Genomic DNA, 16,054 nt, shown 5'->3' with positions numbered 1-16,054 from the left:
ACGTAAAAATATAGATGCAGCCAATCGTTTTTATTCAAACTCCTGAACTGGAAGTATCAAGTAATTTAATTGGTCGACATTGCTAGAAGTCACGGAAGTCCCTTGAAGCCTTGCTTTTACTTATCAGTAATATTTCGAGAGCACGTGGCGCGTTTCAAAATGGCGTAAAATTTTTATTGAAAATTTCCTATTCATTCAATTAATTAAAATTATTAGTAATTATTAATTTAGTTAATTAATAATAATTATATTATTATTAATTATTAAATTATTAGTTTTAAGTGAGTAAAATAAAAAAAAAGTAAATTCCGGTAGTGTTTCGAAAATATTTAAACCGCGTGTGATTTTAGTGTAAATTTTTCATTGCTTCAAGGACAACTCCAAAATACAGCAAACAAAAGGTATGTAATTTTTTTTTTTATTTATTTTTTATTAAAAAAATTAATTATAAATTAATTAATTACATATTTACTTTTATGAAAAAAAAAATTGTTGAACTGCTATTAAAAAAGTATAATTGAGACTGAAAATTTTGAGGTTATGTTCGCCTTTTGTCCATTGGACAAATTTTTCGATATTCTATTCTTCGTGATCGAAATTTTGAGGTTATGATTACCACTCGACTTTTTCAAAATTTAAGGTTATGTTCGCCTCTCTCCCTTCCATAATAATTTTGAGGTTATATTTTCCGTTCTTAAAGCAGTAACGATATTTTATTTGCCTAATACATAGGAAAATTTATTAATTAAGATTATTTTTTAATGTAAATTTAAATTATTTTCTTTTTCTTTTAATTAATTGGTAATCAAAATTGTAAAAAAAATTCCTTCCTTTGCATAAATAGAAAACACTTAAAAAGATGAATACTTTTCGAGGAGATAAATCAATGTCTATATATGCAGAATGAAGGAAGGAGAAAAAAAAATATATATATAGAGTACGTAAAGAATAAATCTTTTAACCTCAAAAAAAAAAAAAAATGCCATTGAAATTATCGATTGTAGTGAATTTTTTTTTCTCTTATCTAATGACGATCTGCATATTTCACAGTTGCAAATTTTGTTCCATTATAAAGCTTCTTTTATTAGTTATTTTTCGATTAAAATTTTATATTTTTTTTTCAATTTATCACATGGAAAAAAATATTATTGTAAAATAATTTTATCCTTTTTTTTTTTGTTGAAAAAATGAAGTTATATACAAAGTCAACCTTATCATCCGGATATATAATACTGGGCATATAGGAAATGTAAAATTTTATAGGTTTTATAAAATGGGGTTGTAAAATATTTATTATTAAATTTCTCATTTAATAGAAAAAAGACACGATTTTCATTATTTTTTAAAAAAAAAAAAAAAAATTTGTATATTATATAAAAAATTTTCTATTTAAAATTTTTAGAATTTATTAGGAAAAAATTATTAGGTAAAAAAATCTTCATTACCGACTAATGATATTTACCAAAAATTTTCATAAATAAATATTTACTTGACACAACTAAATATTTATTTATATCAAACTAATTATTATTTGAGTCAATTAAATGGTATATTTGTTTTAAATACATAAATTATAGGTTCAATTTGACATGTTTTTAATAGTTTCAAACATGTTTCAAACATATTTCAAATCTGTTTCAAACTAAATAAGTTTAAAACAGTTTTGGACATGTTTTAGTTCTAAACATGTTTCAAACCTATTTCAAACTAGTTTTTCAAACTAAACTAAATTCAAAAAGATTTCGACATGTTTTAAACCTATTTCTAACTAGTTTAAAATAGTTTCGGACATGTTTTAAATAGTTTTAAACCTGTTTTAAACTAAATTAGTTTAAAACAGTTTCGGACATGTTGTAAATAGTTTCGAACATGTTTTTCAAACTAAACTAGATTCAATTAGATTTGAAAATGTTTTAAATCTATTTCAAACTAGTTTAAAACAGTTTCGGACATGTTTTAAATAGTTTCGAACATGTTTCAAACATATTTCAAACTAGTTTTTTAAACTAAACTAAGTTAAAACAAATTTGTACATGTTTTAAACATATTACAAACTAGTTTAAAATAGTTTCGGGCATGTTTTAAATAGTTTTGAACATATTTTAAACCTGTTTGGAAACAAAATTAGTTTAAAACAGTTTTGAACATGTTTTATATAGTTTCGAACGTGTTTCAAACCTATTTCAAACTAAACTAGGTTCAAATAGATTTGTACATGTTTCAAACATATTTCAAACTAGTTTAAAACAGTTTCGGACATGTTTTAAATAGTTTGAAACCTGTTTGAAACAAAATTAGTTTAAAACAGTTTCGGACATGTTTTAAATAGTTTTCAACATGTTTTTAAACTAAACTAGGTTCAATTAGATTTGAACATGTTTTAAACATATTTCAAACTAGTTTAAAATAGTTTCGGGCATGTTTTAAATAGTTTTGAACATATTTTAAACCTGTTTGGAAACAAAATTAGTTTAAAACAGTTTTGAACATGTTTTATATAGTTTCGAACGTGTTTCAAACCTATTTCAAACTAAACTAGGTTCAAATAGATTTGTACATGTTTCAAACATATTTCAAACTAGTTTAAAACAGTTTCGGACATGTTTTAAATAGTTTGAAACCTGTTTGAAACAAAATTAGTTTAAAACAGTTTCGGACATGTTTTAAATAGTTTTCAACATGTTTTTAAACTAAACTAGGTTCAATTAGATTTGAACATGTTTTAAACATATTTCAAACTAGTTTAAAATAGTTTCGGTCATGTTTTAAATAGTTTTGAACATATTTTAAACCTGTTTGGAAACAAAATTAGTTTAAAACAGTTTTGAACATGTTTTATATAGTTTCGAACGTGTTTCAAACCTTTTTCAAATTAAACTAGGTTCAAATAGATTTGTACATGTTTCAAACATATTTCAAACTAGTTTAAAACAGTTTCGGACATGTTTTAAATAGTTTTAAACCTGTTTGAAACAAAATTAGTTTAAAACAGTTTCGGGCATGTTTTAAATAGTTTTCAAAATGTTTTTAAACTAAACTAGATTCAATTAGATTTGAACATGTTTTAAATCTATTTCAAACTAGTTTAAAACAGTTTCGGAAATGTTCTAAATAGTTTCGAACATGTTTCAAATCTGTTTGAAATTAAATTAGTTTAAAACAGTTTCGATCATGTTTTAAATAGTTTGGAACATATTTTAAACCTGTTTGAAACAAAATTATTTTAAAACAGTTTTAAACATGTTTTATATAGTTTCGAACGTGTTTCAAACCTATTTCAAACTAGTTTTTCAAACTAAACTAGGTTCAAAACAAATCTGTACATGTTTTAAACATATTTCAAACTAGTTTAAAACAGTTTTGGACATTTTTAAATAGTTTTAAATCTGTTTCAAACTAAATTAGTTTAAAATCGTTTCGGACATGTTTTAAATAGTTTCGAACCTGTTTCAAACATACTTCAAACTAGTTTTTTAAACTAATCTAGGTTCAAATAGATTTGTACATGTTTTAAACATATTTCAAACTAGTTTAAAACAGTTTCGGGCATGTTTTAAATAGTTTTGAACATATTTTTGACCTGTTTGAAACAAAATTAGTTTAAAACAGTTTCGGAAATGTTTTAAATAGTTTGGAACGTATTTCAAACATATTTCAAAGTAAACTAGTTTCAAATGGATTATTGTACATGTTTCAAACATTTTTCAAACTAGTTTCAATTAGTTTCGGATATATTTACAAACGTTATAAATGTATTATCAATAGTATGAAAATAATTATTATTTGAGTCAGAAATTTTTGAAGTCTATAGGTAAATATTTACAGCATTTTTTTTTAAATCTTTTTTTTATTTTTTAAAGAAATTTCATATTTTCAAAAGTCAACATATTGTACAAATATATATATGATGCATATCGTATTTTATATTTTAAACTACGCGACACGGGAAAAGTGTACATTTTCCGGAAATAACTATGCAAGTGATTCATATACTTTTTCCGTTTTGTTAAAAAACCAACACTGAAAAGTCACACACAAAGTTTTTTGGTTTTCCTTTGTCGTCACACGGGGTGTGGATTGGTAGCAGTGACGTTATTGGTGAGGGTTGGTAGGGTGGTGAGAGAAGAGGGCAAGGGGATTGGGTAACAGTCTCGTCTTCCATATTTTCTCCATTTTCCCGCTTCGAGGAAACAGAAATCGTTTTATGAATATAAGTTTCACTAGACTTGCTGACTTTATGACATAGGAAATGTGACACCCTTTTTTGAGGGATGAGCGTAAGGTGATTTTTAAAGGGGGAAGGGGAGGGTGAGAGGACAGAAGGATGGGGGGTGGGGTGGGGTGAGTGAGGAAAGCATGGTTAGTTTCGAGGTAAATGTAAGCCAATAAAGGATAGTCTGAGGTGTTCCCGAGGTTCATTTCATCATATCGATTAAATTGATTCTTCAACCATTCGCGCACTTGCTGGACGAGGTCAAAGATTTGTTCACTTTTATATAGAGAGAAAAAGAGAGAGAGAAATTTTTTTTCTACATTTTAAATTATGTCTTATTAGCAAAGAATAAAAAAAAAATTCTTCCTTTTGTACGAGAAAACAAAAAATTTCAAAATTTACATTTTCACAAAATTTTATTTAATTTTCAATTAATTGAAAAGAATTTTTAATTAATTAATTAAAAGATTTTATAGTTTATTAATAATAATAATAATATTATTATTATTACTATATGATTATATTATATTAATTAAATAATTAATTGTATTGAAAAAGATTTCTTTGACAAATTTATATTTGTTTCAAACAAATTATCTTTGATGCAAAAAAAAATTATCTTCGTTTCAAAGAAATTTTTTATTTAATTCAAATAAATGTTTCTTTGACCCTATATATCAATGTTAGAATTTATTTAATTTAATGCACAAATTTCGTTGTTTCAAAGAAAATTTCTTTGAATGAAAGAAATTTTTATTTTTTATTCTTTTATTTAAAGAAATTTTTCTTGGAAACTAAAAAACTTTTTTTTTGTTTCAAAGAAAATTTTATTTTAGATGAAAGAACAAACAAGTCAAAAAAATATTGGTTTCTTTAAATAAAAGAAAAATTTTTTTTCGAGCTGTGAATTATATATAATTATAATGCGTATTAATTCTAAAAATATAATTATTTTAATTAAATTGATCAAAAAATTATTAAAAATATTTTTCTTTTATTAAATTGCAAAATTAAATGAAATAAAATTAAAAAATTTTAAATTGCAAACTCCTTTTTTTTAAATTAAATGAAAGATGCAAAAATTAAAATTTCAAATCAACGTTCATTAAAAAAAATTATATTTAATAATATATGAAAATAAATCCCCCTTTTTAGTGATTCGAATGATGTGGAATATAAAATATCCTAACTTGGATGACAGAGTGAGAAAGAGAGAGAAAAAAAAAATATATATATATATATATATATAAAAATATGAAATATTACACGTGAGAGAATATTTTTTTACTAATTGAAAATAAATTCAACATAAATCCTTTCCGGAAGGAAAAGAAAATTTTTTCTCCTCTTATGGTAAATGCAGTGAAAAAAAAAGAAAATTATAATTGCGTTAATGAAATTTTAATTAATTCTGGCGTCTGTCATTTAATTATTCATGTTTCAACTTTACTCACGTTATACTCTGGGGAAAATTGAGAAAGAGAGAGAGAGGGGGGGAGGGAGGGGGGTAAAGGGGTAACAAAGGGGTAATGATAGCGCGACTTGACATAAGTCTCACTCACTCTCACGATAATGTAATAATAATCACTGTTGTAAGAGAAATTTCTAATGAACAATATATTGCCGTCAATTGTCAGTCAATTAAAGTTATTAAAAAAAAAAAAATGCCATACTATTTAGATTATCTTATCACAATATTATCTTGATTATCTTATCAAAAATTATATATTATCTTTTTAAGATAATATTATCTAGATTATCTCATTAGGATAATATTATCTAGATTATCTTATTAGGATAATATTATCTAGATTATCTTATCAAGATAATATTATATTAATTATCTTATTAAGATAATATTATCTAGATTATCTTACCAATATATTATCTAGATTATTTTACCAATTTAATATCTAGATTATCTTACCAATCTATTATCTAGATTATTTTACCAATTTAATATCTAGATTATCTTACCAAACTATTATCTAGATTATTTTACCAATCTGTTATCTAGATTATTTTACCAATTTAATATCTAGATTATCTTATCAAGATAATATTATATTAATTATCTTACTAAGATATTATTATCTAGATTATCTTACCAATATATTATCTAGATTATTTTACCAATTTAATATCTAGATTATCTTATCAATCTATTATCTAGATTATTTTACCAATCTATTATCTAGATTATTTTACCAATTTAATATCTATATTATCTTATAAAAATGATATAATATTGATTATCTTACCAAGCTATTATCTAGATTATTTTACCCAAATATTATCTAAATTATCTTATCAATGTAATAATATATTGATTATCTTATTAATATAATAATGTTTAGTTGAGCAGATTAGGATAATTAGGATTATCTAATTTTGATCCAAATTATCTCCACGATATCAAATAATTTACGTAATATTATTTCTATAATTGTAATATAATTCAAATATATATATGATTTATCTAATAATATTACAATATCTTTATAAAATTATCTGAGAATAAAATATCTAATATTAATATATTTGTAATAACTTATCTACATTAGATTAACAACATTATTTTATTAAGACATATAATAATTGTCGATAATTCAAGATACAAAGTTTCAACTTTTTCATCAGTCGGTAATTTTTTTCTTTTTTTTTTATTAAATTTTAGAAAAAAATTGATTGTGGCACGTAGATTAGACTTTAATTAAACGAATTGAAGAAACAAATTTTTAAATATAATTTATTTATTATATTGTTTTTAATTTAAAAGCAATTATAAATGAAGATAAATTGAAAACAGTTTAACGGAAATTATTTGCCGAGGAAGTTTTTAATGAATATAAAAATTTATATATATGTATATTATTAGTATATGAATTCGTGATTGGGTATTCAATGTGATATCACAAGTTTCAATTGTAAGTAAATTTGATTGCTCCTCAACTAACGGTTTATTGAATAAACCTACTGCTACTGCTGCCGTTGCTGCTGCCGTTGCTGCAAATTCCACTTGATTAATTAAATTACTTTATCGAATTATGTGTATATGCATTCTCCGAACATTTATACGACAATTGGAACCAGTAGCGAATTCCCATATAACAAAACGTATTTTTAACTATAATGAATAATTTAATAAGGCCTCAAAATCGAATAGATCAAAGAATTTATTTGGCTTGCTTTTCATTTCACTGACTTTTATTATTATTATTTTTATTATTATTATTATTATTATTATTATTATTATTATTCTCCAAAATAATGAAGGTATTTATTAAATGAAATGTTTTAAACAAATTTCATTTTAAATACTATTATAAAGTTTTTGTCCTTAGATACAAGTACAGGTACAGATATAGGTACAGGTAGCATTTAAAATAGAATTAAGCTCCTAGAAAAATATATTTATTAAAAAAAAAAATTTCCAAAATTTTTACATTTAATTAAAAATCTTTTTTTTTTTTTTTTTTAAATTAACAATAAATGAGATAAAGGAAATTTTCATTTAGGATCTTAATTAAAATTCTTGGAATGTAATATTGACAACAATTTATTTTAATAAAATAATATTAAAATTTTTGAGAAAATTTATAATTAAATTAAAATATTAATTGAATTATAAATATATTATAAATTATATAATTTTATTATTTTCATGAGAAAAAGGGAAAAAATTATAATTTAATTTAAATTATTTTTTGTTTATTATATAAAAAAAATATATATGTATGAAATATTAATATTTGTTCTCCTTTTATATGATATGAACGAACATATATATATATATATATTCTTTTACTCTCCCCCTTCATTAAAGCCGATCCATTTCTCAGTTTCTTTCCAAATAGTGAAGAAGTTTCTTTTGTACTTTTCGAATTGCTTCGGGTTACAAATGATCGCAAAATTGGCGAGAAGATTTTTTTGCCTTTTTTTTTCTCTTTCTTTTGGTTTGTCTTTTCCAAGGATCTTGATAAATTGCAAAAAATTGACCTTCTATATATGTGTGTATTCACATGTGTCGATTTTACCCCGTCAAAAAATTTGTCGCCTATATATGACAATATTAACAATAAATTATTTAAATTAATTAATTGAAAGTAAAAAATATTTATAAAAATTTCTAATATTGAATTATTTGTAAAGAAAAATTAAAAAGATATAATTTTTAAAAAAAATAAAATTTTCAAAATTTTACTAAAAATGCAAATAAATTTAGTGATAGTTCATAGAAAATGTCACCGTGCTTATGCAAACACAAGTTTCACTAAAATCAATGGAATATTGAACAATTGCCACTCGTTCTCTCTTCTCATAGTCTTGAAGAGGTAAAAAGCGTCCACTTGTTAAAAGCTCCTTATTATTCATTGAGAAAGCAATCTTCAAGAAGGCTAATAAATTCACTTTGTCATTTTATGATTTTAAAATTGTTTTCAAGATTTTTTTTTTTTGAGAGAGAGAGAGAGAGAGAGAGAGAGAAAGAGAGACTTTCTAACTTCTTTTATTCAATGAAATGGAATATGAGAACATAGAAATTAAGCTTATTTCCAAAGAGTGAGAAAAAAAAGGAGAATCGCTTTGTCAACCACCCGCGCCCCCCCACCCTCGAAACCTTTTTTTTTTTTGCCACACCATTAAACATTTCTTTCTCACCAAAGTGGATTCATTACCTTTACCTTTTTTTTTTTGGTCAACAACAAAGAAAAAAATAGAATACAAAATTTCATTCAAAAAAAGCTAGTGTCAATGTGAAAAAATTTTTCTTGGTTTTTTTTTATGACCACGCCTTCGAGAAGAGGTTTTAGTGCCAAGTACCGCCTACCGAGTTGTTTTTAAAACAATACAATAATTCAAACCTTTCTTATAGCCACGCCCTCAAGGTGAAGTAGACACACATAAACACACCCCTTAATGTTAAATTGTAAAACACAAACGTACTAAAGAAAAAATTGCTAAAAGGAAGAAAAATTAAATTTAATCTATACTATATAAGTCACACCCCTTTTTATAGCCACGCCTACGAGGTGGGGTTTTTGCATTACGCTCTGCCTATCTGGTTTTCTTATAACCACGCCCTTAAAGCAAAGTAGACATTAAAAATATATTGTAAAAAAAAGAAGGAGAAATAATAATAATATTTCGGTATGTTAAATCCCGCCTACAGTAAAAATCACGCCTTTTTTTTAATAATAACCATACCCCCGAAGACGTTAATAAAACCTCATATTACACACACGCCAAAAATATATCGCTGTTAAAAGTAGGCGTGTCTATTGTAAGAAGGAGAAAATGTAAAACGCCCATCTATTTCATAAGCCACGCCCCCAAAATAAACGTGGATAAAATCATAAAATAAATATTTTTATTCTAAAAATTACTTTCATGGCGTGCCTTATAACAAAAGGCAGAGTTTTGTGTCTCCGCCGTATAGTAATAGATGCGTCTACTTTTTAGGTCTACTATTTTGCAGTAATTTATTTAGAACGCTACAGTTTTAGGGCGTGACTTTTAATAAAGGCGGAGTATTATGTCTCCGCCTTATGGAAATAGATACGCCTACTTTTTAGGTAGATTTTGTAATAATTTAACGTTAGGGCGTTTTTTAGTTTCAAGGCGTGGCTTTGCAAGAAGGGGGATTTATTGTGACTCCACCTCATAGTAATAGACACGCCCACTTTTTTGGTTCACTATTTTGCAGTAATTTATCTTAAGAGCTTGCTTTTTTGTCAAAACGTGGCTTTAATAAAGAAGAATTTTGTGTCTCCGCCCTATGTTAATAGACACACACACTTTTTATCTCTACTATTTTACAATAATTAAACGTCACAATTTTAAGACCTCATAGACATGCCCTCCTTTTAGGTCTACAATTTACAAGTAATTTATCATAAGAGCTTGTTTCACTTTCAAGGCGTGGCTTTGATTATAGGCGGAGTTTTGTGTCGCCGCCCTATGTTAATAGACACGCCCACTTATTTTAGGTATACTATTTTGCAGTATTTTTGGGGTAAAAGTTGCATTTTTAAGGCGTGGCTTTTAATAAAGGCGGAGTTTTTGTGTCTCCACCCCATAACAATTGACACGCCTACTTTTCTAAGTTTATTTTTCAATTATTTAATTTTGGGGCGTTTCAAGGCGTGGCTTTAAATGAAGCTGGAGTTTTATATCCGCCCCTTTGACAATAGACACGCCTACTTTTTTTTCGTAGTATCGAATAAATTTCTATTTTACTGCTGTTACAAAAAAAGAAAATCGATTAAAATATTGTTTTAATTATTATTATTATTATTATTGTTGTCGTTATTTCTATAGTTATTTCCATTAATATAAATTCGAAACAAGAAATCGTGTTTCTAAAAGTACAGAATAATTGAGAAGATACTTACATTTGCTAAACAAGGTTCTAAATAAATACTCTCTCTCTCCCTCTCTCCCTCTCTCTCTCTCTCTGTTAATTTTAATAATTGTCATTTAATTCAACTGGAAAATTTGTTTAATGACATTTCTCTTGAAGCAGGAGTAATTTGAGGTAAATTGCTATGTCAATTTTCATGATCTTTAACGTCATTTATCATTAGATTATGATGCTTATTATTATAATCGTTTTCTTTTCGTTAAGACACCTTTATTTAATTCTTTTATCTTTTTTTTTTTTAATTATTTTCTAATTTTTGCATATATCAATATTAAGAGAGTAAATATTATATTTCGATATAAAAATGATTGTTGCTTTTTCTAGACTATAATCATTATCATTATTATTATTTAATATGATGTTATACTTTTCGAGTCGTATAACGAGGTAAGACTAATCTTCTAATTATCCTTGGCACATTTCGCCTCTGGATCACTTTCTTGAGAGGGGCAGGAGGGTGGTTGGTTGATATGATCTATAAAGTCAGGTATTCTACTGCCTTCTTGGTTTTTGAAGGAGATGGGTTGGAATGTCGTGAATTTTTAAAGTCGGGGGGGGGGGGAATAGGGTTTTAAAATTTGTGAGAATGAAGATGGAAAAGTTGAAAAGTTACATTGCTCTTTTTAAACTGCATCTCGTTCTTGTTTTGTAATTACTCATTTTCTAAAATAACTTCATTTATGACTTCCATGTTTTAAAGTAGATTAAACAGTAATATTTCGAGATTCCTTCTTGAAAGTTGTTGCCAAATATGATTGCTAGTTAGTTTTTAATTGAAAATTGAACTGTCACGAAATTCATATATATATATATATATATATATATATATATATATATGAAAGTTTAAAGTTATAAACTCACTATATAACAGCTAATGAAATATTTCAAGCGCAGACACTTTTGAAATTGACTGATTCTAATTGAGTTTAATTAAGACTATATTATACATATTTACATATACAAAATTGGGAATATAAAACAAAATATACGTCAAAAAAATTTTTTTTTTTTTTTTTTTTTAATAAATTAAGGAAAGAATTTACAAAGTTTAGAAATCTTGACATAGTTTTAAAGTTTGTGTGTCTAGGAAATTATAATACAGGCAATTATTTACTTAAATTGATATTCGATCGTGACACTAATTAGTATGTTAGGAAATCTTGTAATCAAATTTTCGGAATTTCTCATGATATTAAACTTGAACGTGGCGATAACATTGTTTCTCCCCTTTATTCAGCCTCAAAGTTGTTGTGAAATTACCCCGATAATATATTCTATCATACCATACGTATAATAGAAAATTTATTTACAAAACCATTAATCCCTTTAATATTAATTTATTTATTTTTAAAATCTAAAAAAAATAGTTTTTGTTTATTTTAATAAAATGTACTTTCTACTCAAATAAAGCACAATCTATGAGAGTGGTTAGAAATTGTAACTCCACTTTTTTAGGGGGGCGTGGTTTACATAAAAGGCAACGCCCTCTAGACATATAGTATAGTTTAGACTCCGCCTACAAGGCGTGACCTATATTTCTTACCACGCCTTTTAATGTTAGGGGCATGCTTCACATAATAAACCAAGCCCATAGGTATAATATACACTCTAGACTCCACTTTTAAGGAGTGGCATTTTTTAAACCACGCCCTTCAATGTTGGAGGCGTGATTTAAAGAATAAGCCACGCCCATAGGTATAATTTGTACGACAGACTCCGCCTTCAAGAAGTGGCCCATGTTTTAAACCACACCTTTTAATGTTGAGGGGCGTGATTTACATAATAAGTCACGCCCACAGGTGTAATTTGCACGTCAAAATCCGCCCTCAAGGCGTGACCTATTTTTTAAACACGCTCTTTAACGTTGGGGGCGTGGTTTAAATAATAAACCACGCCCATATGTATAATTTGTACTTCTGACTCCGCCTTCAAGGCGTGGCTTAAAACATAGATCACGCCATTTAATATTGGGAGCGTGATTTATTATTAAAACATTTCTATAGTTGTAATCTTTACTATGGACTCCGCCTTCAAGGCGTGACCTATTTTTTTTTCAAAAAATCGTCCTTTAAGGGAAAAATATAAATTCATTGTGTAATAATTCAACAAGAAATACACAAGTAATTGAAGAAAAAGAGTAATGTAATTTGTGATAATAACTATTATTTTTTTTTTTTTGGTCTAACCCAATTTTATTTTATCTTTTTGTTAAGAGTGTGCTTTTAACAGCCCGTAGCTGCAATAAATGACGATAAGTAATTGAGCGAGTACAATATCGGAAATTGGCAGTGTGTCAAACGTATGAATCTTTGCAGAATTTCTTCAGGGCACTCTCTTTTCCAATCGTGAAAAAAAAGAAGATAGTTACAACGATTAAATCTTTCAGATAAGGTGAGAGTTGAAAATAGAGAAAAAAGAAGAAGAAGACTGTCACTTTCTTTTTTCTTCTTCTTCTTATTTTCTTTTTTTTATTCTTCCTCTACTTCTTTTTCTTCTTTTTCCTCTTTAGAAAACGTGAGCAATCAACGTTTAATCGAATAATATAAAATCTCATTGGAAAAATAGAAAGAAAGAAAGGAAAAGTTGTTTAATTATAATTAATTCTTTATCTAATAATTCTAAAATAATAATAATAATAATAATAATTTACAAAAAAAAATAGTGGAAGTAATAATAATAATAATAATAATAATAATAAGTCATTAGAAAAGTTTTTACTACAATAAAGAATGTTATTAAAGAACTTAATTCTTGACATTCCGATTTTCAAGGGGTTTAATTGATAGTGAAATATTTGTATAAAGCTCCTTTTCAAAGTTTGATAATTTGAAAATATAAATTTTCACAAAACTAATTATATAATCTTTAATTATTGAATGGTATTCTAAGTTTAATTAAATAGTACTTAATTATTTACGAGAAAATAGCTATGGGGATATATACGCTTTGAATGATGCTGAACAATAGTTTTTTTTTTTTTGTAAAAGATTACAGTGACACAAACAAGAGAGAAAGATTTTCTATTGAGCGTTTCCGCGAATCTCACACCTGCTGGTCTAACTGTCGGAAAGATTTTGTTTGCGCGTCAAAGGATTTTCTCTTGTTTTAACTTTGTCTTTGTCCTCTTGTCACTGTTCAATTTTCTCTCCGGCAAAATGTCACATTACCAAAATGAAATTTTAATCCAACATAAACTTATCCAAATGATTCAAGTAATTTAGAAAGTTAAATATATATTATTATAATTTTTAGGTTGTATATAAATTTGTAAAAGAATGTCTAACTCAAAAAATAATTTATAAGAAAACATAATTAATTAGAATAATTAAAAATTAAAAACAAAAAAGAATTTTATTAAAATTTTATTTTAATTGTTTAAGTACTGCCCAAGAGGCGTGGTTTAAAAGACGCCCCTTTTTGATAAAATACTAGTCCCGCCTTTATGGGCGTGATTAAATTTATAGAAACGCCCCCAAAGGCGTGACTAGCGTATTATATAATATTATGGCTTGGTTTAAAAGCGAAACCACGCCCTTTTTTATTAACAATATTAGTCCCGACTTTGTGGACGTGGTTAGATTTATAGCAACGCCCTAAGGCGTGATCAGTATATTATTTAAAACATGTTTATGACTTGATTTAAAAACGAAATCACGCCCCTTTTCATTAACAATACTAGCCCCGCCTTTGTGGGCGTGGTTAGATTTATAGCAACGACCCAAGGCGTGATCAGTATATTATTTAACATGTTTATGACTTGATTTACAAAACGAAACCACGCCCCTTTTGATTAACAATACTAGCCCCGCCTTTGTGGGCGTGATTAAATTTATAGCAACGCCCCCAAGACGTGGCCAGCGTATTAGATAATATATTTAGGATTTGCTTTAAAAATGAAATCACAACCCTTTCGGTTAACATATAATATTGGATTGATAAGTAACGCCTCTAAGGCGAATAGTGTACTGTAGGACCGCCCTTAGGGGCGTAGTTTATATTGGAAACCACACCCACAAAATTTTAATGTTATAAAACAGACATTTTTATTACTATTATTTTAATAAATAAAATCTCTTGCTCATGATAAATGTTTTAAAAAATTAAAATAAATGATAAATAATAAAGTTGAATTTGTTGGAGAGACATTTTTCAATTTTTTAGTAATTTAGAATTGGAAAAATTTTTGTTTTATATCTTTCTGTAAAAAAAATTAGTTCGTAGTGGTGTATTATTAAATATATATATATATATATTTTTTTTCCTCCTCTATCGATATCAGCTTGGAATTCAATTTTCCAGATGCAATTTACCAAGATTTCCAGATGTTGGTACATTGGAAATGTTTCGATACTAAGTTTTCTCTTATTAAGTTAAAGTGGATGTGAAGTTTGTGGTGCGCAGCTCTCTGTTTTTTGACTCGATATCAAATTGCATAAAATGAATTCACTATATTGTAAGATTTTAATTATATATATATATATATATATATATATATTCCTCGCGAATACTAATATTTCAATCACACAATGTTATTCGTTGTATCTCAGGGAGTGACATATATATAGTTAGGAAAAAATCGATTTCACTGTTCTCAATTGTGACACATACAAATAATAGGTCAAATTGTAAAAAAATACAACAAAATTAATTAAATAATATGATTTCAAAAAAAAAAAAAAAATTTTAACCAAAGGAAAAAAAATAATATTCAAGATAAAAAAGAAAAAATTTTTTTTTCAAAATATAAAAAAAAATATAATAATACTAGTAAAATAATTATACATCCACGTACATACATATCACTGAATTTTTTAATAATCTTCATTTATATATTTTTTTTTATTTTTTAATTAAATCAGCATTCCTTTTCTCATCAAAGAAACATTTAATTTTCACATGAAACAGACCAATAGCTAAATAAATATAAATAAATGCATCGAAATAGGAATTTTATATTAAATTTCTTGTTTATTTTATTTCAAATAAAAAAGTTGTTTTTTTTATTTTTATTTATTTTATTATTTCACGTAATCGTGTTTTGCATTTTAATTGAAATTACGCTTCAATGAGCAGAGGGGAAAATATATATTTACTTTGACAAAAAAAAAAAATTCTGTTTCTAATACTTTATTTATATCTATTCAAATAAACAACGTTTCAAAAATCTGTTTTTTAAATTTTGTTTTTAAACGCGTGAAACATTATAAGGATATGTCAGATATGTGTACTTTTTAAAGTTAAACTACTCATTTGATTAAAGTGAAATTTTTTTAATCATAATTTTCAAACATTGTAGTTTAATATTTTTTTTAAAAAAAAAGACGAATTACTTAAAATCAACTTCCCATTTCGGGGGCGTGTTCTACACTAAGAGATTACTTACTTCTACGCTCAGTAGGAGTGTCTTAAAGTATAAGGTC

At 26.0% G+C, this 16,054-nt stretch overlaps 1 long non-coding RNA gene across 1 annotated transcript in view; it reads left to right on the top strand.

Moving 5' to 3' along the window:
- The first annotated feature begins 229 nt into the window (after positions 1–229).
- LOC127289199 (uncharacterized) overlaps positions 230–16,054 on the top strand; it is a 59,144-nt gene continuing 43,319 nt past the window's right edge. Inside the window, exon 1 of the long non-coding RNA XR_007844138.1 lies at positions 230–401. This is a non-coding gene — a long non-coding RNA (uncharacterized LOC127289199). The remainder of the gene's footprint in view (positions 402–16,054) is intronic.

Source organism: Leptopilina boulardi, unplaced genomic scaffold (assembly GCF_019393585.1).
Source record: "Leptopilina boulardi isolate dan_hultmark-lab unplaced genomic scaffold, ZJU_Lbou_2.1 LbouV2_40, whole genome shotgun sequence".
In the NCBI taxonomy this organism is placed as follows: domain Eukaryota; kingdom Metazoa; phylum Arthropoda; class Insecta; order Hymenoptera; family Figitidae; genus Leptopilina; species Leptopilina boulardi.
Note: the sequence above shows the minus strand (reverse complement) of the source record. Positions and strands in the feature narration are given on the sequence as shown.